This window comes from Sus scrofa, chromosome 5, assembly GCF_054392235.1.
Source record: "Sus scrofa isolate SSC_HxYL_T2T_F1_AM1 chromosome 5, Sscrofa_HxYL_maternal_Yorkshire_Landrace_v2.0, whole genome shotgun sequence".
Lineage (NCBI taxonomy): Eukaryota > Metazoa > Chordata > Mammalia > Artiodactyla > Suidae > Sus > Sus scrofa.
In genome coordinates, this window is record NC_139387.1 from 65,350,001 (window position 1) to 65,376,124 (window position 26,124).

The 26,124-nt window shown below is 45.0% G+C and overlaps 1 protein-coding gene and 1 long non-coding RNA gene across 4 annotated transcripts in view; one reads left to right on the forward strand and one right to left on the reverse strand.

The window, feature by feature from the left end:
- The window catches only part of LOC146403400 (uncharacterized), a 1,275,680-nt gene that overhangs the window by 100,946 nt on the left and 1,148,610 nt on the right, over window positions 1–26,124 (reverse strand). Inside the window, exon 2 of the long non-coding RNA XR_014803827.1 lies at window positions 1–2,205. This exon is cut by the window's left edge and continues 2,138 nt beyond it. This is a non-coding gene — a long non-coding RNA (uncharacterized LOC146403400). The remainder of the gene's footprint in view (window positions 2,206–26,124) is intronic.
- The window catches only part of GRIN2B (glutamate ionotropic receptor NMDA type subunit 2B), a 447,773-nt gene that overhangs the window by 60,896 nt on the left and 360,753 nt on the right, over window positions 1–26,124 (forward strand). The window lies entirely within an intron of this gene.

Sequence of the window (26,124 nt, forward strand, 5' to 3'; positions counted from 1 at the left end):
TATCGCTAACATCTCTTGCCTGTCTTCCAGTTTTGCCATCTCTTTCAGGAAATATTTTCCGTATCCTGTGTCAGGCTGAGATGCTCGGTGGCCTGCATTCACTGTGATGTTACTCTCTGTCTTGTTTGCTTTTTGATCCACATGCCCCCACATGTTTGTGAATTCCCACACACGTCTACAACACCTTGAATGCCTTCTCTACCTGTTTGGCTGTTTTTAAATGCTGGCAGAGTCGGGTTTCGGGGGAGGGATCCAAGGCCTTGACTTTTATTCCTTCGCCACAGACTTACGCTATGCCTTGATTACTTCCTCAGGCTTCGGTTGGTGGATGTTCTTCTCTGCTCTCACCCAGGTCCCAGCCATGCAGCAGGATTGTACTGGGGACAAGCTGGAGCAAGAGGGTCATTGTACGAGATGGTCATTGTCTGAGGTGGTCTCTGAGTCATGCTGTCAGCTGGAGAAAGACCAAACTAGCCCAGACAGGAGCTGCTTCTGCTGCCTGGCAAGAAAAGAGAGGGTCCCTTGTGTAGGTGTGGCATGTGGCTTAAGAGAACTTCAACAGGCAGGGGGCAGTAGCCCAGGCGTTAAGCCAGGTCAGAACAGGAGAGATGAACCTGGTAGTTACAGGAACACACCAGGGTGAGATGTTGCTTTTTGCACTCGAGTGTGTATGGCTGAAGCCAGTGCAGCTTCTTGAAAATCCTGGACCATAGCGTGTCCCTGTCCCTGTCATTCCATCTCCATCACCTTCTCATCTTCTGCCTTCTGAGTTTGCACTCCTCCTCCACCCTCAACTCTGGTCTGATTGTGCCCCTGCTAGATGGATTTCCTTTCTCGACCACAGCTTCATACAAACAAGAACTCAATCTTGCTTATTCTTAACTCTGAATTTCCTTAGCCTCCTCTGATCCCCAGTCACTAAAATGTATTCTTTTTGTGCACCTCAGTTTTCTTTATCCACAAATGCTTCAAATTGAAAGGAAGAAAATATTTCAGTTGGGGCAAAATTGGGAGAAAAAAAGAGTTAATGGATTCATGTAAAAGCCAGTCATTCTGTATTTTAACAATAGGTCATTCACAGTACTTATTGCAAGAACCATTAAAATCATTAACAGGTCGTTAATGCTGACTTTGAACTAGCTCATCAAAATCTCAGTATTAATAGCTTTAATAGTTTTAAAAACTGTCTCAGAATGCTTGAATTCTAACTGTCGGGAATTAAAGGTAGAGCAGTTGACTGTTAGGCTCCCTTGGTTTTAAGGCCCCAAGGGAAGCTCAGGGTGTTTTGGTGCTTCCCAAAAGCCAGAGGTTGTGGAGGGCAGTGAATGAGTTCGCTCATAAACCGACTCCTGGTGTCACTGTCAGAGCATAGAAGTGCTAGGAGCTCTGACCCGAGCCAGGCACACATCCTTTTCCAACATGGTGGGAATCAGGAGAGGAAGCACTGCTGCTTTGAAGATTCCATCAGCAAAGAGCTCAAAAAGGACAGCTGCCCTACTTTTTTCTGCAGTCCTCTCATGACGTAACGCTTCTCTCCTTTTTTTTTTTTTTAAGGCCATACCATGTTGCCGAAACTCGGCCTCTGTCCATCGCTGAATAGAAGGGCAGAGACAGAGTTTTGGGTGAAGGAGAAAAAGATGGCTTTATTTCTTTGCCAGGCAAAGGGGGCCACAGCAGACTAATGCCTTAAAGACTATGTCTCCCCCCCAACCCACCCCAGAGAGATTAGGAGGTGGTTTTATAGTTTGCAAGTGGAAAATAGGGCCTTAGATAAAGGTCAGGCTAGAGGCAGTCTTGCATTGCCTTTCAAGGCTGGTGTTTACTGGTCCCACTGGTTCTGGTGGTCCTCCTCCTGGGAATGAAATATGCTCCATCAAGTAGTTCTTCCTTTTGTTGGGGGTATTAGTTCTGCAGAGAGGCTCAAAGATATTATTATGTATATTCCTTGAGGAGGAACCAGGGCCCTGCCCTAAGGCTGCACTATTGTCTCCTGACTGGTCCTCCCTGGTCTCTGCATCCCCTCCTTTCCCTGATTAGCAGGTGCCCTTTGGAACTCAAGGAATGTCCTGGAGGCTGAGGTTTTGTCCCAAAAAAAAACAATAAATGGGGGACACAGAAAGGCTTGAGTGCCCAGGAGCTTCACAGGGCCCTGCTCAGATGTACCTTCAGCATAGGAGGTTCCCAGGCTAGCGGTTTAATCATTGCCTCCACCACAGCCACAGCAATGCCAGATCCAAGCCGTGTCTGCAACCTACACCACAGCTCATGGCAATGCCGGATCCTTAACCCACTGAGCAAGGCCAGGGATTGAACTCTCATCCTCATGGATCCTAGTCGGGTTTGTTTCTGCTGAGCCACAACGAGCACTCCACAAGCGCCTTTTTCTAACACTGTACTCCCCAATTACCCCATAATTTCTTCCTGTTATCCCTTCCCTGCCACGTGCTGTGTAAGAGGATTTTGTGGAAACTGGAGTCATGGGTGGGTCAAGTCACACAGGAGGCCTGGGACTTGGTCTATAGTTAGAGACTAGGAGGTGATGAGAGCTGTTTCTAAGGTGGACCCAGGCAAAGTGGGCAGTGCAGGTGGATGGCGATGCTGCTATTTCAGCTGTTTAAAAAAAAAAAATAGAGCTGGATTTTGCTCCAGGTGTACGTTTAGAGTCTCCCTAGATTCTGCCCTTCATATGTTATTAAAGCAAAGGTTTCCTTTTCCGTTGAGGTATTGGGAGAGGAAGTTAGCATTTCTATCAGGATCGTCATTTTTCCTTTATGATTACAATCTTGAGGAAGCTTTTGTCCACATCGATGCTGGGGGGAGAAGGAGGAAATGCCGCTTTTGCTCCCTGTCCCCTAATTCTACAATTGAGAATATTAAGGAACATGTAGATTAGCATCTGGAGAGGGGTAGAAGATCCTGCAGAGAGAAGAAGGGTTAAAATGAACATCACATACTTTGGAGAAAGATGGTAAAAGTTGTCAGGATGTGAGATTAGATAGAGACGTCTGTACAGGTACAGAGACAGAGACATATATTCCTCTGTTTGCTCCTCCAGAGGCACTTCCCATCCTTCTCCTCTGCTTTGACCTCTGGGAGGCTGACCCCGGCGTACCAGCTCAGTGGGCGCCCTATTGATCTAGGTAGAACTGGCCCGTGAGATGCTTGCAAGGAAGAGCATCAGAAGAAGGGTGAGCGTGGATGGCAATCCCCCCAACCCAGGACCCCCCACCCCCACCCCCGGTTTCCTTCATCCCTCTGATAGGGATGGAGTAGGATGGTTACACAGGTAGTTGTAGAAGTCCCAGTAGGGGACCAAAGATAGAGAGGGAAACCTAGGGAACTTTGGGAGATCACTGTAAGTTAATAATCTCTCAAGAAAGCCGTCAGAAGGAGGCAGGCTTTCCACAAATAAAAGCAAGAGATGTGCCTCAGGTCATTACCCTTAGGACTAAGGGCAGGAGTTTAAGGACCCCCCTTCTGCTGATTTGAATAAGCACCTTGACTGTCCTAGTATGACCTTATAGGGTCAAATACTCTCCTTACAGATATAAAGCAGGAGTTACTACTCAAAAGAAGGAGGAAGAGGCAGTCTTTTCCCATCCCCACTCCCCTTGGATTATAAAAATGTAGCCCACCTAATCCTCGGGGCAGAGCCTCCTTGCCTGCCTGCTCGCATTTCTCACAAGTGTCTTATCTTAATAAATCTATTTCTTGCCTATCACTTTGTCTCTTGCTTGAATTCCTTCTGTGTGGAGACACGAAGAACCTGAACCTCAGTAAGTCCAGACACTGGGTGAGTGATTTTAATTTAAAAACCTTGGGTTCAAGTCCCAGTCTGGGTTTAGGCTAGGTTCGAGTCCCAGCATGTGGGTTCAAATCCAAATCTGGATTCTGGCCAGGTTCAAGTCATAAGCATTTTCAGTTTCACCTCCTGCCCTGTGAGTTGAGAATGGCTGCTGCCTTCTCCCAAAGATCGCAACTCCTTAGGGCCCTCTCACAGGGCCAGCCTCCGCTGGATCCGTGATGAGCCCACTCTCCTTGCCTCCTCAGGGATCTAGGGTAGTGACTGCTCCCATAGTTGCCAGACCCAGAGTGTTTCAGCACCCTTTTTGGGACCCTGACTGATACAACCCCAGATATCTTATACCCATGTACAATATACCTACCACTCTATGCGGTGTGTATACCTCAGGTCTTTCTAAAGCAGCCACCCCGCCCCACCCCCAGCCAGGGTGTGGCACTGGTGACTCCTCCCAGAGGCATTGTGCAGAGATTCTGGGAGGAAAGAGCAATGGGAGAATGGGAGTAGGATTTCCTTTTCTTTAGGGGCTAGGAAATGGATCTTGAGTCTCTCCACTACGGAGAAGAAAATTCCTACTTTTTTGGTGGCTTCTTCTGCCCCAAACAGAGTAGGCAAGTTGTCATGGAGGCAGACTAGGGTTTGTTGGGTGACCGAGAACACCCAGTTGGGCTCCTAGGCTGGCCTCACCCTTAGTTTTCATTTCCTCCTTTGAGCCTGGGTGGCTGAGGGTCTTTGGTTTGTTGTCCTTTCTGTGGCTGCATCTGTAGCATGTGGAAGTTCCCAGGCCAGGGACTGAATCTGAGCTGCAGCCGTGACCCATGCCACAGATGGAAATTGAACCCGCACCTCCACAGTGACCCAAGCTGCTGCAGTCAGATACTTAACCGTGTGCACCATGGAGGGAACTTTGCTGAGGTTTCTGTAATCAGCAAGGGTGGCACTTAGGTGTGGAGTAGCTCTTAGCCTCAAGCCAAGAGGGTGGCCTCCGTACACGCTCCCCACCCAGGAGAGCAGGGCTTTTGGAAAACAAGGCTGACGTATCCTAGCATTCATCCCTTTACCCTGAATGTCCTGATTCACTTTTATTACGCTTCTCCAAACCCCACTGGGTTTATTCTCTTATTCTCTCACTTGAAAGAAAATAGGTACCTAATAATTCAGACAATGTACCATAGAGGTCACTTAGCATGTTGTCCTTTGCTAATGTCTGATGCGTTGTACTTGATGCGATGTAGAACTTTAATGGCATTTAGAAGTGCCTTATCTCATTGAGATCTTATGTCTGGTCCTCTGCTTTCACCTTAGTTCTAAGGTTAGATGCTTTGTTCTGTTGTGGGACTATTAGAATCATTTCTTTTGCCCAGAAAAATGTCAGTGTGCATTTTTTTTTTTTCAAGTTGAATCAAAACACTGTGATTTTAAATGGCTCGCTTTGTTTCTTATGCTAATGTCTGAAGGAGTATTTTGAGAATTGCTTAAGGGTCAGATCAGCAGATTTCCAGTTATTCCAGATTTAGTAGAAGCCTCATCTGTATTAGTGAGGCTCTTTGGTTACAGTCCCCAGGAAATGATATTGACTAATTTAAGGGGGAAAAAAGACCTATGTTAGATTCGAAGGGAAAGGAGAGGGAAAGTGTCATGGTGCTTCCAAGGATGTGGGTAGCAGGAATTTACAAATCCATTTTCTTTCTCCCAGAGATATACACCTGGAACACATGCTGCTTGATGGTTCCATGGTGTCCGAAGTCTTTGTGATACTCTGTTTAAGATTCAGATTCCAGGGAGAGGGGAGCTTTCTGGCCAGCATGGGGCATCTTATTTGACAGTCCCATGGAGATTTTATCCACTGGGGAAGAGGCTGTTCCTCAAAACACAACTTGGGTGTTGTTACCACCAACAGGGGAGCAGGTGCCTGGCAGGCAAAGCCAACAGCTGTCCACTTCAGCATCTCTCTTTCGTCTTCTGTTTCTCTCTCTTCCAGATCATTAAGTAAGACGTTAAATAAAACTGGACTTACCACGGGTGCCACAGGCTCCCCACCAGGCGTTCCTCTGACTATGTTCATTATCACTGATAATTGTTCATTTGCCTTTAGTCAGGTTTTAGCCTCTGATGAGCTTCACACTGCTGCCAGTTTGAATTTCATGGAAGGAGTAAGCTTTCATGAGCGGCTGTATCGGTTTCTTTTTTAGAGTCAAAATGTATGATTTCATTGACTGTGTGCTCCTCTCTACTAATCTTGTAATCCTAGCCCAAATCATAGTTCACTTGGGAAGGCCGCTCTGTGGCCAAAGCATCAGTTCTCCTAGCCAGCTTCCGTTGTGTAAGCAAGGGCCTGAGCTAGGACAACCAGGGCACCCTGCTAGCTGCCGTTCTGGCTAATGAACTGGAGACACAATTTCTATTTCAAATGACCTGCTGAAGCACTTTAGTGCTCTCTGAACCATTGAGGAAAGATTGAATTAAGCTCAGTGTAGCTGTATAATCCAAGCATATTTTAGGCTATTCAAAATCCAGGAAAAATTGGTAATGTTTATAGCTAATATTTATGGGGAGCCTCCTATGTGCCAGGCACCTCCCACTTTGTTGGATCATCTCTTTTGAACTTTCACCCCAACCCTAACAACCTTACAAAGTAGGTACAATTATTATCCTCATTTTCCTGGTGCAGAACTGAAGGCTTAGTGGCAAAATAACTTGTCCAAGGTTATACATTTAATAATACATATTTTATGTACTATAACCTCTGTGCTGTGCAGCCACTCGTGCTTGGTAAATGCTTATCCACCCAGCCATCTCTTTGCTGATGCCTTGATTCAGTGAGGAAGATATGTATCGAGTGCTTACAGTGGGCCAGCACTGTTTGAGGCACACGGTGCAGAGCCTGCATAGCTAGTTAGACATGATGCCTCACCTGCCAGGAGGGCTCTTGCATTCTTACAGCTCCCCTGTGTATGGAAACTCAGTGACTTGAACACTGCGTGCCCGGACTGTGCTGTCCACAGAGAGTGCACACCTGATGCTGCTGTGCCATCTAGCAATCCCTTCTGGAACAGGAACACAGTGGAAGCTTGGGAAGGTAGAAGGATAGATAGGTAGATAGGTAGGTAGGTAGATGGATAGATAGAAGGTAGACGGATAGATAGGTAGATTAGATAGGTAGGTAGGTAGAGAGACAGACAGACAGATAGTAGATAGACAGGTGGATGGATAGATAGATAGGCAGACAGATAGACAGACAGGTGTACTTTGTGTCTCTAACTCTTCTGCTGAGATACAATAATTGCAGAGAGGGATACCTGTCCTTCAGGTTCTGAGAGTGTGGTATAGAGTGGCCTTCTGCAACAGTTTCATTCTTCTAAGTTTTGTATGTTATCCTAAAATTTTATTTTAATTCTTTTTTTTCTTTCTTCTTTTTTGGCTGTACCCACAACATATGAAAGTTCCCAGGCCAGGGATTGAATCTGAGCCACAGCTGTGACCTATGCAACCGCTGTGGCCACGCTGCATCCTTAACTCACTGAGCTGGGCCAGGGATCGAATGCTCGCCTCCGCAGAGAAAACTCTGTATTAACCTGCTGTGCCATAGCGGGAATTCCATTTTGTTCTTTTCTTTCTTTCTTTCTTTTTTTTTTTTTTAATTGAAGTATAGTTGATTTACAATATTGTGTTAATTTCAGGTATATAGCAAAAGTGATTCAGTTGCATATGTGTGTGTGTGTATTCTTTCTAAGATTCTTCTCCATTATAGGTTATTACAATATATTGACTATAGTTCCCAGTGCTATACAGTAGGTCCTCGTTGTTTATCTGTTTTACACACAATAGTGTGTCTGTTCACCCCAAATTCCTAATGTATCTCTCACCCCCTTTAACCATAAGCTGGTTTTCTATGTCTATGTGTCCATCAAACTTTTATTTCAAAATGCCCTTTCCTCATAATATGTCAATGATTATTTTAATATAAAAATCAATTCCTAAAAGTAGGTACCATGGAGTAAAATGTGGCTCAAGGGTATGTACTGTGTTTCTCAGCAGTTTACTGCATCCCCAGTGCCCTCAGGGGTTGGTACGTGTATACTCAGATTTGAGAAGCATGGAAGAGACCAGTAGCAGCCAAGAGTCACAGAAGCCTCTGTAGATATCTTGAATGGGAAGTGGTTTAATACCAGGAATTTGAGGTTTATGAAACCTTTGAAGGGTTAGGGGAGTGAAGGCCAGGGAAAGTAAGTCTGGGGACTCCAGTAAAGCAAGCGGGTGATTCTCAGGAGATGCCTGATGTCCCAGGCAGACTCCCCTTTGCCAGGTGCCAACATCCAGGTCCTTGCCTCCATGTGTACCTGAAGCATAGAGGCTTTCTTTTCTGCTTTCATCTCACTCTCACTGCTCACTGGTGGACTCTAACCAGAAACTTGCTGGCTGGCGCATCTAGGAAAGGAAGCTGCTAGGCTCTCAAGACCTGGGATGCAAGGAGAGCTTGGAGAGATGAGGAGGGTGCTGAGGATCAACAAACCACATCCTTACTGCACAATTAAAATACGGCATTTGGCCTAGGGCAAGACAATAACCTTTCCTTTTCCTCCCCCCTTCCTACTGCAATCATATCGCTTTCAACCTTCTCCTCGAGAATAAAACCACATTGGGGAAAAGTGGTTTATTATTTTTTTATTTTATTTTAGTCTTTTTAGGCCACACCCACCGCATATGGAGGTTCCGAATCAGAGCTGTAGCTGCCGAAGCAAGAAGCAACGTGAGATCCAAGCCACATCTGTGACCTACACCACTGCTCATGGCAACGCTGGGTGCTTAATCCACTCAGCGAGGCCAGGGATCCAACCTGTGTCCTCAGGGATGCTAGTCAGATTCATTAACTGTTGAGCCCCAACGGGAACTCTGAAATGTGGTTTTATTGACTCTCTTCCTTTTCTGTTTCACTTTTCTACTTTCCACTGTCTTGGTTCTCCCATCCCCTTCTTTTAGGGAAGAGAAGGGCTGTTAGTCTCAGGACAGTGTGTGAATTCCTCTGGGGGCTTTTATCATCTGAGACCTCTTCAGAGATAAGCTCTTTAGGGAAGACACAGGGTGAAAAGCTGAATTGATTTAAAGGATTTATAGGGTTTTCCTCTGTAGGACTGTGATTTCCTCCTGTGGTAAAGGGAGTTAACTGCTCCAGGCAGTTCATCTGCTGCATCACTGATCTCATTTTCAAGATGCTTTTGATATGAACCCAAAGAAGAAGGTCTGTTTTCTTTCAGTCCCTGAGGTCCCAACCACCTTTCCTTTCCAAGACTTTCTCTTCATCAGCCTCCAACTTCTAAGCAAGATCTTGGCCAAAAGATTTCTTTGGTTCATTTTTATCTTCTCTACCTTCCTGTAAATGGACACCATCGTTTTTTCCTTTTACTCAAATGAATTAAGTTAATGAACTATCTTAAGAAGCTTCATCACATTTTTAAATAAGTTTTATTAGAGTTGTCATTAAATTCATAAGAAAAATAAGCCATATGGCCTCTACCTGGCACCTTTCATGTCATGCAGGGCCATTGTTTCCAAAATGCTGGGATCACTCCAAGAGTATATTAGAGAATGTTAGTTTAGAAAAGAGTTTGAATTTTAGAAAAGTTGTGAAAGAAACAAATAACTTATGTATGTGAGCGTTTCATTGGAATAATATGAATAGAATATATGAAGAATAGTAGTTTATGATCTTGACCTTGGTTCTCTTTGCGTCTATGTGGGTTGTATATCAGGAGTCCTAAACCTATAAACTCTAAGCTGCATTCCAGAAGGTCACCCAGGATGAAACTCTGAACGCAGACATTCTGGCTTAGAAGGCTGAAGGTCTGCATGCCAGTTTGTGGGAAGGTTTCCTTATATAGGTGTCAGCACCTTGAAATCAGACAGGTAAATGTGGAGCTTTTGGGTGCTGCATGTGGAGGAAAAAGAGCTCAGGCTCATGGTGGGAATTTGTCAGAATAGAGATGTGGAAGCAGGTGACTCTCTCTTAGCAGGTAGAGTTAGAAGTCTCTATTCCTTTTGAAAACAAGTGAGCTATTCAATAGTGAAATAAATAAAAATAAGTTAGCTGGATTGCCAATAGTTCTCAGTGGGTGGAAAGACTGAGAAGGATCTGGAGCAAGAAAGCTGATTTTCAAGCTGATTGTTACCGAAAGAGGAAGGGACTAAGGAATCTTTTTCCGGCTTTATTTAAGTCATTTGTTTTGGAGCTACAGGTCCCATGTGAAAAAGGAGACCCTGCCTTCAAAATGGGTAGTCTATGAATCAGTTATCCACAGGCTTTAGGGAAAGAAGCAAATAGCCATTCTTTTAATATATTTTCCTTTCCTTCAATCAATGTCCCATTGCAGAAGGTGGAATGAGTAGAAAATGCAAGGGAACTGGGGTTGCTCAGTGCTGTTTGTGACTGATGATTAGGTGAGGGATGAGAAGCCAGGATTTTGATAGCTATATGAACATTTTTTTTAATTTATTTATTTATTTATTTATTTATTTATTTGTCTTTTTGCTATTTCTTGGGCCGCTCCTGCGGCACATGGATGTTCCCAGGCTAGGGGTCTAATCGGAGCTGTAGCCCCTGGCCTACGCCAGAGTCACAGCAACACGGGATCCGAGCCATGTCTGCAACCTACACCACAGCTCACGGCAACGCCGGATCGTTAACCCACTGAGCAAGGGCAGGGACCAAACCCGCAACCTCATGGTTCCTAGTCAGATTCGTTAACCACTGCGCCATTTTGGGAACTCCTGGACATTTTATTTAACGTCAGATTTCAGACCATCAAACTCCTGTTATGGGAGTTCCCTGGTGGTGCAGTGGGTTAAGGATCTGACATCACTGTTGTGGCTCAGCTCGCTGCTGTGGTATATGTTCTATCCCTGGCCCAGAAACTTCCGAATGCCAAGGGCGTGGTCCAAGAGAAAAGAAAACCTCCTATTATGAATCAATGCATGGTATTTATCAGATTCAACTGAACTAAAATTTCAAGATTTACTATTATTTTCTATATGCTTTCACTTATATCATTGTATTTAATCTTCCCAGCAATCTTATGAAGTATTACTATTTCCCTTTTACAGATTAAAAAATTGAGGTCCAGCGAAATTGAGAGACTCGTCTTTTTATATACACACAAGGAGGAAAGGGTGGACCTGTCATACCAAAAGCTGAATCTCCTAGCTGACTGATGGCAGGTCCAGTGCTGTTTTTACAGGGCCGCCCTACTTGGTTCCAGTTTCTGGGACCTGAATTCTATCATTGATGTTGCCAGCTGACCACTGTGATGTCTTTATTTGGGAAAATCCACCCAGCATGTGCAAAAAGCCTGGTGAGGTGACCTAATTTATGAGAGGATACAGAAAAAACAAAAAAAAAAACCCCAAAAAACAGCTCTACCCTAAAAATCTAATATTTTTCTAGCATCCACAGAAAAAGAAGCATTTCTTTATATTCTGAAATGGTCACTTAAAATGAGATACTGTCACATAATGAAACAAATGTTTTCCATTTAACAATTATAGGCTAGCTTTGAATATATATTCAACTGTAATATATAGTTTCCTGTGAATATTCTAGCTTCTTCTGCACTTTGGGATAAGCATACCTTCTTAAAACCCGGTCTCCGAAATAAGCTTGGTTTAGAAGATCAATTTTAGGAATCTAATGTCATGCCAGAAAAATTTCCCGCTAGCCCACATTTACCTTGGTCATTGCTTGTCTACTTTTTCTTCTTCTGCATCATTCTACTGTACTTTACTTTGCAGCCACTTTTAGCCTCCTGATATTCCCCTCATTCAATTAGCTGCCATTTAACATCTCTTTTTTTTACGTGCTACAGCATTTCCCAACACAGCCAGCCCACCCTAATGGTCTCCAGCTCCCTCTAAAATCTTTGGATCATCATCCTATGGCAAGGTGGCTACCTGGGTCATCTGCTGAGAGTCTTCTTTTCTTTGGGGGGAATGGGGTGGGGGCTGTACCCATGGCATATGGAGATTCCTCGGCTAGTGGTCGAATCGGAGCTACAGCTGCCAGCCTACACCACAGCCACAGCAGCGCAGGATCTGAGCTGTGTCTGCGCGGCAGCTCCTGGCAACACTGGATCCTTTAACTCACTGAGCGAGGCCAGGGATCAAACCCACACCCTCATGGATACTAGGTTTCCAAGAAATAGCAAACACTGTTCACAGAGACAGCGGGCTGCTGGGGCTTTGTATGAAGAAGCAGCCCCCTTGATTTGTAGGATGATGGGATTTTGTTAGCTGGACCCAATTTGGAACCTCCTCCTAATGGGCTGGTCCCTTGAATTTGGAAGGGGGTCTGCAAAGACTGGGAAGACTGAGAGGCTCTGGAAGGAAAATGGGGCCACTTCTCTGGCTCCACCTCAGTGTAGAAGGCTCGTCCTTCTCTGAGCTGTTGTACTCTTTCCAAAGCTTCTCCCCCTTCCTGTCCCTGCCAGGCCATCTTTCAGTTCCTGCTCAAAGGCTACATCTTGGGAAAGCCTTCCTTGACTTTCCCTGTGGAACATGCTGCTCCCATCTCTATTCCTAGGCAGCTTGTGTGGACCATGTGCCATGTGGTAATTACTTGTTTACAGATGTGTTTCTAACTGAACTCGGAGCCCTTCCACCCCCAGTCTATGTCTTCCCGGCTGGTGGTAAAGTCTTGGTAGATATTTATCAAGTAAGCAGATGGGCTTTCCCTCCCCTCCCCCACTTTCTCTTGCTTGGGCCAGGGTGTTCTGTTTTGTTCTGTTTTTTTTGTCTGGGGCAGGTGGCTGAGAACCATCCATACAACACATTTAATACACCTGGATGAAGGTCATGAAACTAAGCAAGTTTCACATGTTCCAAACAAGAGGTCGAATTTTCGCTCTCAACCCCTCAGGGCCAGTCTCAGTTTGGCAAAGATGATAATTTGTGTAGGATATCAAGCCTAACAAACTTTTTGATTTAAAGTAAAAGCTAACTTAATATTCTTTATTGCTTCTTGGAATCTGGTCTTGCTTGGCAAGATTAATGTAGAAATGTTGTGAAGTAAGGTAATTCTTGGGGGATTTCGACTGAATGAAATTGAGATGCCAGGGATCTCATTTTTGAAAAGGTCCCCAGCATTCTGCCGCCTCATCTTCAGCCAGTGCACAGCCTTTTCATCACTGGCCTGAAAGCCCTGCCCTTTGGTGAAATACCCTACAAAGCAGTCCCACGGTAGGGAAGTCCCTCTGCGACTATGAAAAGGATAGCTGAAATTTACATACTTCTCCTAAATACAGTGACCCAGGGAAATGTGGATTTTACCCACATGTTGAAAACAAGTCTTCTCGTTGCCTAGTGATTGGAGGGGCCTTGGAAATAGCCTTTGAGTGACCTCATTTTTCTGCTTCCCCAAGCCAGCCTTGATGGAAGTAGCAAAGCCCAAACACAGACACCAGCTGGCTGGTGGGAAGGTTCGGATGTCTTGCCTGGAAGAGTGGCTGGAGTTAGCACTTTGGCAGTACCCAAGGGTGGTTCCAAGGCTGTGTTGTCCAATCTAAGAAACAGTAGCCACTGGTCATCTGTACGTTCAATGAATTAAAGTGAAATGAAATACAAATTCAGTTTCTCAATTGCTGAGTTGCATTTCAACTGCCCAGTGGCCACATGTGGCTGCTGTGTTGGATGCTGGAGACAGAAATGGCCTTCATTGCAGAAAGTGCTATTGGGCAGTGCTGTTCCAAGGACCTGGACACTTACAGCGTTACATCTGCAAGATGCCTGATTTTTCCAGAATGGCCAGGAGCAGTCCCAGGAGGCATGGCTTAAAATAGAGAGGACAGCAAATGTTGTTGGTTTGCCTGTGGCCAGGCGGGTGATATCCTTGGGTACCACTAGCAGGTCTGAAACATAGCTACTGGAGAGGGACGAAATGGGGTGGTTTCAAATTGAAATCTACCTAAGTTACTGTGTAACTAAGTCATGCCAGTCATGTATTGATTGCTTTTACCTTGGTTACCTTATTTCTACCTCTATGATAGTGGCTCTTTTCCTGCTTTTTCTAGATGAGGAAAAAAAAGTCTCAGAGACACCGTGGTGGGGTCCGAGTCGAACTTGGTGCTTCTGACTCCACTTCAATGCTTTTTGGCTTTAGGGGTAGGGAGAGGGAGGAGGGCATAGATGGGCAAAGAACCAACAGTTAAAAGGGGTGACAGTAATTCGAAGAAGTCAGCCTGGTGGCTGCATCCACTAATCCCTTGGAGCCTGTTTAGGGCTTAACCCCTTGGTCACGGCCTGTCATCCAGGACTGATGCTGAGGAGGGTTTTACTTCCATGGGTAGCTTAGTGAATGAAATGAGGATCTGCTGAATTAAGATCAAAGATGAAGATACATTGACAATAATGACAATAGTAATACTTAGGTAGTCGGTACTGTTCAGTGTGCCAACTACTGTTGTAAGCATTTTGCATATGTTAACTGATTTAATCCCCATGACTACCCTATGATGTAGACACTGTTTTTTGCACCTATGTTACAGATGAGGAAACTGGGGTTTGGAGACAGAAAGTCAGTTGTCCAAGAGCACAGTGAGGCATGGCATCTTAGAAAGCATTCTCCCAAAGACAAATGCCATATGATATCACTTATATGTAGAATCTGATATATGGAACACATGAACCTTTCCACAGAGAAGAAACTCATGGACTTGGAGAACAGACTTGTGGTTGCCCAGGGGGAGGAAGAGGGGGAGGCAGTGGGATGGACTGGGAGTCTGGGATTAATAGATGCAAACTATTGCATTTGGAGTGGATAAGCAATGAAATCCTGCTGTATGGCCCAGGGAACTATATCTAGTCACTTGTGATGGAACACGATGGAGGATAGTGTGAGAAAAAGCATGTATGTATGTATGTATGGCTGGGTCACTTTGCTGTGCAGTAGAAAATTGACAGAACACTGTAAACCAATTGTAATAGAAAAAATAAAAATCATTCAAATAAATAAAAAAGAAAGCATTTTCCCTATTTGTGGCTGTCTCTGATGGCCCTGGGGCAGAGTGGTTATGTTAGTGCTTGACATGCCTGATGGAAGGGGGTCAGGAATATTGGGGAACAGGATTGCAGCCCAGCTCAGTGTTTCACCCTCACATTAACTGTGAATCTGTGAGGTTCAGCCAAAGCTCACCTGCAGGTGGCACATTGCAGACTATTTATTTTTCAGATATTGAAGCAGAAGCCTGAAGGCTTGAAATGACTCACCCAGTGTCTCAGAGAGCAAGTGGCAGTCCAGGACCCCTCATAAACAAACCTTTCCCTGCCTCTAGTACTACGGTTCTGACCCCTTCTTGGGATAGCTGGTTTTCGAAGGGGACGCTGTGTATGTAGAAGGTTTTGGAGGCTCTCTGTGTGAGTCTACGTGTGAAACTATTTTCTGTCATCCATTTCACTCCAGCCATTCCATGTGTGTCCTGGGTTGTGTCTTAGTAAGGCTAATATTGGAAGGGCTTTAGAGGTGTTGAATACAAGAGCCTAGTCTTTAAAACCATGTCTTAAAGCTGATTTCTGCCTGTGACTTAATTAGACTTAAGGAAATGTGGTGAACATGCCTCCAACAGGACTAAAGTTATGCTTGGGATCCTCCATCCAGGCCATGTGGGCTCTAGGTATTGGATTTGTATCCTGTCTTCATGGGTTTTTTCGATACCCTCTGCCACTGGTAGCCCTGGCTCAGGTGGCAGGTGGAGGGCTGCCATTTCTTTCTGATGGGAGGATTGAGGAGTGAGGTGAGATGTTATCCAGCCCACGGAGGTGTAGGGCTGCAATTCTCACCTGCAGGGCCAGGAGCCTGCCTGTCTCCTCTTCTAACTGGAGACCAGAAGGAGGCACCCCAGGGATTTGTAATGTTCACCCTGACCCTCCTGCTCTTCTGCTTCTTGCTTCCCCTTGTTGGGAACCATCCAGGGCTGACACTTGGATTGCCTGTCACAAAATGCACCTGCATTTATTCCTCCCAGGTAAATCTGTGAAGGGTACTATATGCAGCTCCATCTTATAGACAGGGAAACTGGAACTCTTAGAGGCCAACAGACAGAAAGAAGTAGTTTGAACCCAACACCCCCAAATCCTAAAGCCACGCTTTGTCTACATCTTGACTCCTAGGGAGGACAGTGCAAGTCCAGACACCACCTGAAATCCAGGCCGCCTTAGTTTGGCTATCTCCTTATCCTGTGCCCACAAGTACAGAACCCTGAGCAGGAGGCTCAGCTGAGCCTGTTCCTCTCTTGGATGTCCTGTGCTGTCTGAAACTTTAAAGGTGGTTTCCTGCCAGTCATATTAAATACGCAGCTTCTGCAGAAGCATCAATTCCTTACTAGCCAATTCCACGAAGCCTTGCCTTTAAATGTTAATCATGTGAGAAGTCACTGGCTTTGTCCTCTCACTTTATGTGCCCCTCATTTCCTCCGTTCTTCTCTGACCTCTGATCAGCTCCCCTCTCTTTGGCTTTTCTCTTTCTCCTGTTGCTTTGTGAGTGGGAAGAGACTGGTCGGTTATTATTCACCGCATACAGTGGTTCAGTCGCATCCAGAGCGCGTGTCAGCCTGTGATGAAGAGGTGCGCCACCAGCTCCATCCTAATGACCACCGTGCTGCCCAGATGTCCTCCCTATGAAAGGCAGAGGTGGCCTGGGTTCCCAGGGACTTGATTAATTCCGCGCCTTGTCCCTGTGCCCTGGTCCTGCGTGGCCTGTTAGGGGCTGTTTTCATCCTTGCCTGCAGAACCCGCAGGTGAGGCAGGGCTTTGCAGTCCTGGCGCCTTGGGTGCTCAAGCCTGACATTTTCCAGCTAAAAGCTTCCTTTGGGAAATGGAAAAACCCAGAGAAAGAGGAGAGAGAAAGAGGCTCAAGTCAACAGTAGCCGAATAGCTACCTCTGCCTGCCCACAGCCCCATCTCTTTCAAGGCAGGTACCGCAGCGCTTGGCCCCCACATCCTGCGCTTGGGGGGTGCCTGCGTGAGGGGGCAGAAGGAGCCTCGGACTGAGATCAGGGGTCCCCACTGGACCTCGGGAGAGAGAAGACAGCATCTTCCCGCAAAGCCACGGAAGATAAAGCCTTCCAGAAAGCTAGAAGTAGGATTTTGATTTATGGCCTGCGGTGAGTGGGTAGCCAAAGAGAACTGGGTAAAGAATAATAAATATTGACACAAACTCTACAGAGGTTGTGGGTGGGTTCCTGTTTCCCAGGCCATGAGGCAGAACAGACTTGGGTTTTCCTGGCAAAGGCCCCCTTGCCACTCACTCCCCCCCTCCCCACTTCCATCTTCTCCCAGAGCCTTGGTGTTGAGGCTGGGAATCCAATCCTTTCCTAAAGTCCCCTGTGAAACAGCCCTGTGATCCTTCATTCATTCGTGTATTCAAAAGTATGGTTTTATTCCACTTTCGTCTCATTACTTCTTATTTTATCTCTTTTTCTTATGAATTCTGTGTCAGTGCTGGAAACATAAGAAGGAATAGGATACAGTTGTTTTCTGGAGTTGCTTCTGCTCTAGATGAGGAGAGAGTCAAGACTCGACAGGATATCCACTGTCATGGGAGACACATCTATAGGGTCTCACCTGAGAACAGAAAGGGGCCTGGAGCAGGGCCAGCCCTGGGAAATGCAGGGATGGTTGGAAATGCCTTTCAAGTGAAGGTGATGCTTGAACTTGAACTGACTCCCTAAGGAGAGCAGGGAAGGGCAGCCTGCTTTCAGCATGAGTTAAGGCGTGGGGATGTGAAAATGCCCAGCTAATTTGGGAGCCTTCCAGTCAAGGGCAGTAGGTTCAGAGCAGATGGGTTCCTGAGGGGTCGTGCTCTAAGATGAGGGTGAAAATCTCTGAAAGACACAAACTGCAAAGATCATTTTATGTCATGCCATGGGGTTGATTCAAACTATGTCCTGAGAGCTGTGGGAGCCCACTGAAGCATCTTTAAACAGAAGAGTGATATGGTGGAATTTACAGTTTGTTAAAAAAAATTCCTTGGGAGACAGTGTGCAGGAGGATTGCTCAGAGTGGTGAGGTCTTTGCAGTGATCCTGGCCAAAAAAGACGAAGGTCTGAGCCCCAGCCTTGGCAGGAGGATGGATGGATGGGGGCTGGATGGAGGGATTAGCTCTGGACCCGAGGTGGGGCTGTGCTTTTTTTGGGACGAGAGAAGGGAAAGAGAAGGCTGCATAGTGCTAGAACCATTAAGTCCAAGTGTTTCTCCCTTTTCATCCGACCAGATCAATTCACTTTTCACCCCTGAACCTCACACCAAGGTATTGTCATGGCACTGATTCTTGTAAATACTCTCTGGCAGAAATTTGGGGGTGTTTATTTGTGTATCCTATCAGTTTTTTAAGACTCTTAAGCTCTTCAAAGGAGGGCACATGATGTATTTATCCATCTATTACATGCAGCATTCAGCACACCAGGGAGACTTAATAAGTATTTAATAATAATAAGATCTAAGCCCCAGGAGCATTATTGTATTTCTCAGGGAAGGAATAAGTAGGTTTGGAAGCACTTTGAGTTTAAACTTTAGAAGAAAAATCTCAAGTATTTGGACTTCTGAACATATTAAAATCCATTCCTAAAATATAATACAAATGGCTTCGGCTCTTGGTTTTCCTAGGTAAATATTTTTAGTCGGTAAATAACTTAGGTGCCTTAATTGGAGATTGCTTCTTAAAATACAGGAGGTGGTATTTCTTTGCTTTTCCATAAGCTCTGATGATCAATCAACCTGTCTTTAGAAAGAAGAGCTTTTTACAAAAACAGTTGGTATTTTCCAATTCAGGTCCCTTTGCACTGATGTTTTCTATAAATCAGAATAGCCACCATTAGTTTGTCTCTTAGCTGCAACATCCTTCTTGCCTTCATATTTATTCCTTGTCACATTTGTCTTTATTATTCCTGGGTATTCCTCCAACTTTACCTCTTGTTGGCCTCATTTTTCTTGAGTCTTTCTAGTCTGTCCCAATTTAATGACCAGTAAGATGTCAGCCACCAGGCTGCTGGATACAGTGTATTTTCATAGCACATTAGTGCCGGGCCCCAGACCATCCTGTTTGTTATGCTGTGGTCTGTTCATATCTTTCCCTGAGACTTTGAAAAGCCTGATCAGAAAGTTTTACTGGATTGAAGAGCAGAGCTCATTGTCTCCTGCCCTCCCCTTCTGTTTGGGCTACATCACTAGGACACACAGCACACGTTGGTGGCCCTATTGAGTGGTATTATTCTAACCATCCCAAGAGGCTTCTGTCCTTGTGTGGAACCTAGGCAAGTCCCGATCAAAGTAAGTTTGCACGAGTAGGTACCACTCATCTTTACCTACTTGGGTTGTTTCACAGCTGATCATGGGTTTTCACATGGTTGTCTCAAAGCCGATCGTGGGTTTTACACACCTGAGAAGTAGTTGAGCCAACTTTAAATGAAGCCTTACGTAACGTGGCGGTGCCTGTGCTGTGGTGTTTGGGAGCTCCAAAATTTTGCCCTTTGTTCTGCTACTCAAGGATCACTGGCTTTGATCCGGCTTTAGGAAGGTAGAAGGAGAGAAAGAAGTATCTTTGTGTTCTTTCTGGAGCCTGCCCTGATTGCAAGGAAAGAATCAGTGCCTGTTTACTGAGAGTGGTGTATAAGCGCAGTCCCAGGCCTCCTTCTTCTGACCACTTCTTCCACTACTTACCAGGTGTTTCTAGCTTCTGTTAAAGTGATCCTTGTCTTCTGGAGCAGTCTGGCCGTGTGCCTTGTCTTGTGTATTTTTCAGACTGCTTTGAATGCCGTTTCTTCCATTCCAGCCTGTCACTGGATACACTGGGGGGTGCATTTTGTGAGAAGGTTCAAGAAAGGGGGACATGACTTGAAACAAGTCAGATGAAAAAAAGCTGTGGAAGTGTCGACTAAAAAAATGCAACCTGAAAGTTGAGAGTTAAGGGTTTTTTTTTTCTTTTTTTGTCTTTTCTAGGGCCACTTCTGCAGCATATGGAGGTTCCCAGGCTAGGAGTCTAATCAGAGCTGTGGCCACCGGCCTACGCCAGAGCCACAGCAACGTGGGATCCAAGCCGCGTCTTCGACCTACACTACAGCTCACAGCAATGCCGGATCCTTAACCCACTGAGCAAGGGCAGGGACCGAACCCGCAACCTCATGGTTCCTAGTCGGATTCGTTAACCACTGCGCCACGACGGGAACTCCGAGAGTTAAGTTTTATTTGGGGTGAAATTAGGACTTGAGCCTGGGAGACAGCATCTCAGGTGGCCCCAAGAAACCGAGAAACCCCTCCGAGGAGGCAACATGGCGGAGCTAGGATATATGAGGTTTTGAAACAATGGGGAGCTGGTAGGAACCAAAGAGTTACAGATAACCAGACTTACAGAAGAGTTACAGAAAACCACTTCTATGGGAAGATGAAAAGGTCTGGGCTTACTGGAGTCACTCCTTTGATATGCTTTCCTTAGTTCCCTCAGGTCTTGTTGGCCCACCCTTGGGAGTGGCTCTTTTGTTTTGCCCACTAACTACAGCCCAGGAGGCAGCCCAGGATGGCTCTGAAATACTGCCCCAAAGAGGACAGGAGGAATATCAAGATATGTCATAAAGGTGAAGGGGGAGGTGCGTGCAGCCATGCACACATTTTATAGAAGTTTGCTGCTGGTCTTGGGAAGGTTACTACGAGTCGTGGACATCCGTCATCACTGATGGATTTTAGTTTCTTTCTAGCTATGAGGAGATGCAAGAATTGGGCTCATAAAGTCTTCTCCTGAAAATAGCTAACTATGTGAAGCCCCATGCTTCCAGTTTTCCCAGAGCACAGAGTGCCTCACTCCTGGCCTCCACCCTTAGCCCCACTCAGGGGGAGCTGCGGGTCGGCAGCTGCAGTGGCTCATGTTCTCCTCCATGTAGAGGCGGATGGCAAGTGCCAAACTTCAGTTCACAGAAGGCAGTGGTTGTGTTTAAATTGTGGGAGAGAAGATCAGGGCAGGACATGGCAGTTTTCCCCAAGCTTATGAAATGTTGTCATAGGGAAGGGGATTAAAGTTGTTCTGTGTCTCCCCAAGGAGCAGAAAGAGGTGCAAGGTCAGGGGAGACAGAGTTCGATTCATTATAAGGAAGGGTTTTAGGAGTTCCACTGTGGTGCAGTGGGTTAAAGATACGGCTTGTCTCTGGGGAGGCCCCGGTTCAATCCCTGGGGCAGTGGGTTAAGGATCCAGCTTTGCTGCAGCTGTGGCATAGGTTGCAGCTATGGCTGGGATTTGATCCCTGGCCTGGGAATTCCATATGCCCAGAGTGTGGCCAAAAAAGAAAAAAATAAAATAAAAGGAAGAATTGTAGAGTGTGATAGTTAAGAGTTTTTGCATTGGAATCAAACTTCCTGAGTTTAAAGTCACCATCTGCCAGTTACTAGCCATGTAAAATTGGGTAATTATTAAAAACTCTTCTAATCTTTAGTTTCGTCATTCATTAAATGGGGTTAATATTAGTGTTTATCTCATGAATTTCTCTGGTTATCTGATAACGTAATACCAGTTAAGTGCTCTCACCATGATGCATAGTGCTTAACTGTGCCGTGTTGGCACTTATTAACAGTCTGAACTCTAATAGTAGTTTCTAGTGTTTCCTATTACAATTGAGCATTGTAATTTTTTCTTTTTGAATTTGGAATTCTTTAGAATATTTATGTGTGGTTTTCTTATTTTTTCCTTCAGCGAAGTGGGTTGGTGGTGTCAGGGAAGAAAAAAATGTTCTCTACCCTTCTGGGTTTTTTTGGCTGGTGTAAGAATGAAATCAACATGAGACAGATTAATAGAAGAAAATTAAACAAAAGTTTAATAATATGTATACATGGGAGAGCTCAGAAAAACTGAGCAACTTGCCAAAATAGCAGAACCCTCACCTTAAATACCATCCCCAGCTAAAGACAAAAGAGGATGTTGAAGGTAGTGGTGGTTTAGGACTTCAGAAAGGAGGAAGCAGAATTCCTATTGTGATGCAGCATAAACGAACCTGACTAGGATCCTTGAGGATGTGGGTTCTATCCCTGGCCCCACACATTGGGTTAAGGATCCGGCATTGCCATGAACTGTAGTGTAGATCACAGACGTGGCTTGGATCCTGCATTGTTGTGGCTGTGGTGTAGGCCAGCAGCTGCAGCTCTGATTCGACCCCTAGCCTGGGTCGAATGTACTGGGTTCCATATGCTGTGGGTGCACCCCCTCCCCCAATAAAGGAGGAAGCAATTCATATGAAGATGGAAAATCAAATGATTGGTAAATAAATGTTTGCTGGGCCAGGCAGAGACAATGGGACACAGAGTGGACTCTGTAGATCTAGCCTGGAGTTTTCCCCCATGACACTCAGCCCATATTCTTTGCAGATACCTCTGACGATAGCTTTATCCGGAGGACAAGCCCTCTATCTAAATTCTTTTAGGCAGTTAAGGGGAAGGTCAAAGTTTCTTCCAGAGTCTTTTGAGCCTTGATTATTTTTGGTCTGAAATAACCTGCATGCCAGAGGGACATTTGGGGGTGGCAAATTTTGCTCCCCTACAGTGGAGAACTGAGAAGCCTTAGCTTCCAGAAAAAGTTAAATGGCATAGATATTCCTGTGATGTTTAGGAAAAGCAAAGTGAACAGTGTCTTGGATTCAAAATAACTGGAGCATCGGGTAGGATGGATGAGAATGCTGTTCTGACCTGGCTAAAGTTGACTTTTAAAATAAACAAATGAAGTTTTAGGATTTAAAAATATCATCCACATTTCAAACTAAGGTACTCATGGGCAGTAATAAGTGAAATGCTATTCAGGCACACTTTTTTTTTTTTTTTTAAAGAAAACGATACATTGTTTTATCCTGAATTTTTAGAAACATTGAAATAATAAAGTATAACTTTTAATTTCTTCAGTCCTGTTTGTATACTTAAAAACTGAGGTATAACATACACACAATTAAGTGAACAAATCTCAAGTGTACAGCTTGATGAATTTTTATATATCTATATCCATATAACCATCGCACAGTTAAAGATAGAACTTTACCATCAATCCAGAGAGTTCCCTCACATTCCTTTCTAGTCAGTACCACCCCCAGTAGTGATGTAACCACTATTCAGACTTCTGTCAAGTCTTAGATGTTTTGCCTATTCTTGAACTTCATATAAAGGAAATCAAACAACATGTACCCTTGTGTTTGGTGGCCTTCACTTAACATCTTGCCTGTGAGATATTTCCTTGTTATATGTAACTAGTTATGCAAAAAGCTTTTTTCTAAATGGTTTTCCATTATTACAAATCAATCTTTGGAAGAGATGTGAGGCTGGAAGGAGTCTTACACAATTTCATGTCCATGCCCTGTGATTAACAAATAAGGCATCTGACACTAAATGACATTAAGTTGCATATTTAAGTAATGACCAAGTAACATGGTACGCTGTATCTTCATATAGATAAATCTCTTGCAAACTGATTCTTAGTGAGAATTGTTTCTGAATTACATGTAGAAAATGTGAATTAGGCGTTCCCGTCGTGGCTCAGTGGTTAACGAATCCGACTAGGAACCATGAGGTTGCAGGTTCAATCCCTGGCCTTGCCCAGTGGGTTAAGGATTTGGCATTGCCGTGAGCTGTGGTGTAGGTCGCAGATGTGGCTCAGATCCCGCGTTGCTGTGGCTCTGGTGTAGGCCGGCGGCTATGGCTCTGATTAGACCCTTAGCCTGGGAACCTCCTTATGCTGCAGGTGCGGCCCTAGAAAAGGCAAAAAGAGAAAAAAAAAAAAAAGTGAATTATTTAAAATTACCAATTACTATGTTACAAATTAATCCTATTCACTATTGGACTGTCTCCTTCGGTTATATACACATTCTGGCAATGACGTTTTTTACACAGCTTATTGTGATTGTCCACAGAAGAAAATCCTTGTCATTGTGCCCATTCACAAAGTAATAAAGCCCTAGGGAAAACAAAATGGAATTGATTTGGCCCGGCTAAGTCTTAACCCACACATCCTCTCTCTTGTTCTCACTTTCTCTCCCGCATGCGCACACACATACACCACCTTCAACAGACCCTATGAAAACCACACGTTTCCTGAGTTATAACTATTCATCTCTATTTCATTAAGTGGATAATTGACTCAAAATGTTGTTCTTGGAATTGATTGAATGTAGCAAAACTGTATAAGGGCATGGAGGAGATGGAAGCATGGCTAAGTGTTGCTCTGCAGTGGACAGTGCACTTTAAGCTCTGAACCCCAGAGGACAGGAGGTACGGCTCGGAGCCGCCTATGGATTTGTTTGTAGGACACCAGATACAAGATGAAACACATTAAGTGACAGGAATACAAAGAAATGCCATTTCATCTCTGGGAATATGGCAATCTGGCTATTCAGCCTAACCCTCTGGCTAAAAACAAATTAAAATACCGGATAAAAAGGATATTGTCCTAACAGCGTCAAATTGCTGTAAGAAAATGAGGAATCAAGAGGTTGAAATCCAAGAGGGAGAAAAGTCTTGGGAGCTCATTTTACCCAATGGTATTTGCTGATCCAGGAACCGGAGCTGCAGTTTTGATGGCTTGACAGGAGAGGGCAAAAAACAAAGCTTGGAGCTCAGCTCAGTTGGGGACCCTAGGAGAACCCCCCCATATTAAGCTGGAATCTTGGAATCAGAAAAACCCTCCTCACATCCCCAGGCGAGTCTATGGAGAGCTGCTTTGAGACTGACAGAAAGGGGCTGGGGGCGAGCAAGTGAAAGAAACCTGTCACTGAGAAGTTGTAACCACAGCAGACTCTCAGCTCAGCAGAGTACTTACAACTCATATTTGCATAAATGGACAGTCAAGAGTCCTCCAGCAGGAAATTCAGCTAGAGATGGTTCGAGGTTCTAGTACCCTTAGGTACCTGGCAGAAGCAAATACTAAACTTCTTTGAGGGAACACACCTGCATTCTAAGACTGCTGAGAACTACCTCCTCCCAGCTACTTTCAAGGGTACGGAGCAGTGCTCACAGAGATAACTAGCATGCAACAAAACAGCATGAACTGGATGAAACAAGTGCTTGCAGAGACAGTCCAGCAATGTCTCCAGACTTTGGAATCATCAGATGCCCACTGTCAAACAACTACAGTTACTGCGTTTAAAGATGTAAAAGCCCACCTTAAAAATATCTCCAGGAACCAATGAAGTATAAACATGTTCTAGAAGATTTGTAAAAGAACTAACTAGGGATTACGGGATTACAGCGGGCGAGCTATCGGGTGGATACCCACAGCTATGCATGACCCTGGCCATGGCCAGCTGCTAGCCTGTGGAGGGTAGTGGAGCCGTGGGGTGCCTGCAAAGACTTGGAGCTCCTGCATCTTGGAGCATGCACACACCGCACCTCTTCCTGCATCTGCCAGAAGAAAGGGATCCTGGATCTTACATGGCTGACCCAGAGCCTACCCATGATGCATTGTGCCGGCCCCACTAGAGCCCTGACCTCTCTTCCCCAAGGTTGTGGGAGCACCTCACTGTGGGAGCTGAGGGTGCCACTGCTGCTTGTGTAGTTTTTCATGCACTCATTTACTTCCATTTTTTCTGCTTCCTTGGGGTCCCAGTCAGATGGATCCACTCTGCTTATAGTTAAGTTACTAGGACCTGCAAATTAAACTGATAAAAGACAGGTTAACAGAGAAAAGGAAGGACCACTGAAATATAATTTGCTTCCTTGTCTGGACTCACATGTACTTAGGTGGCAGTTTGCTGAAAGTCAGCTCTGGCAACTTGGTGAGTGACATCCCTTTCACCAAAAAATAATTCAAAAATGGCAAAACTCTTTATGGCTTGTGAAGAAGAGCTAGAACCATGGCAGAAGGAAGTAAAAGAGTATGAGGATGATGATGATGAAGGTGAGTCAGTCTTGGCTGAAGAGTTACTGAGTTCAAAGCCAGTCACATTTTTTTTTTTTTTTTTTTTTTTAGGGCTGCACCCTGGCATATGGAGTGGGTCCCAGGCTAGGGGTCAAATCAGAGCTAAAGCTGCTGGCCTATGCCACAGTCACAGCAACACAGGATCTGAGCCGTGTCTGCGACCTATACTACAGCTCACAACAATGCCAGGTTCCCAACCCACTGAGTGAGGCCAGGGAGCAAACCTGAAACCTCATTGTTCCTAGTTGGATTCATTTCCACTGTGCTGTGACGGGAACGTCACATCAAATATTTTGAACGCAATAAGTCCCAACGTATATTCAGGGGAGTAGAGAGTGGTGCACTCAGTGGATGTATTACTGCTGCTTTCGAGCCTACAAATCAATGCTACATGAACCGAACATCAAATCCA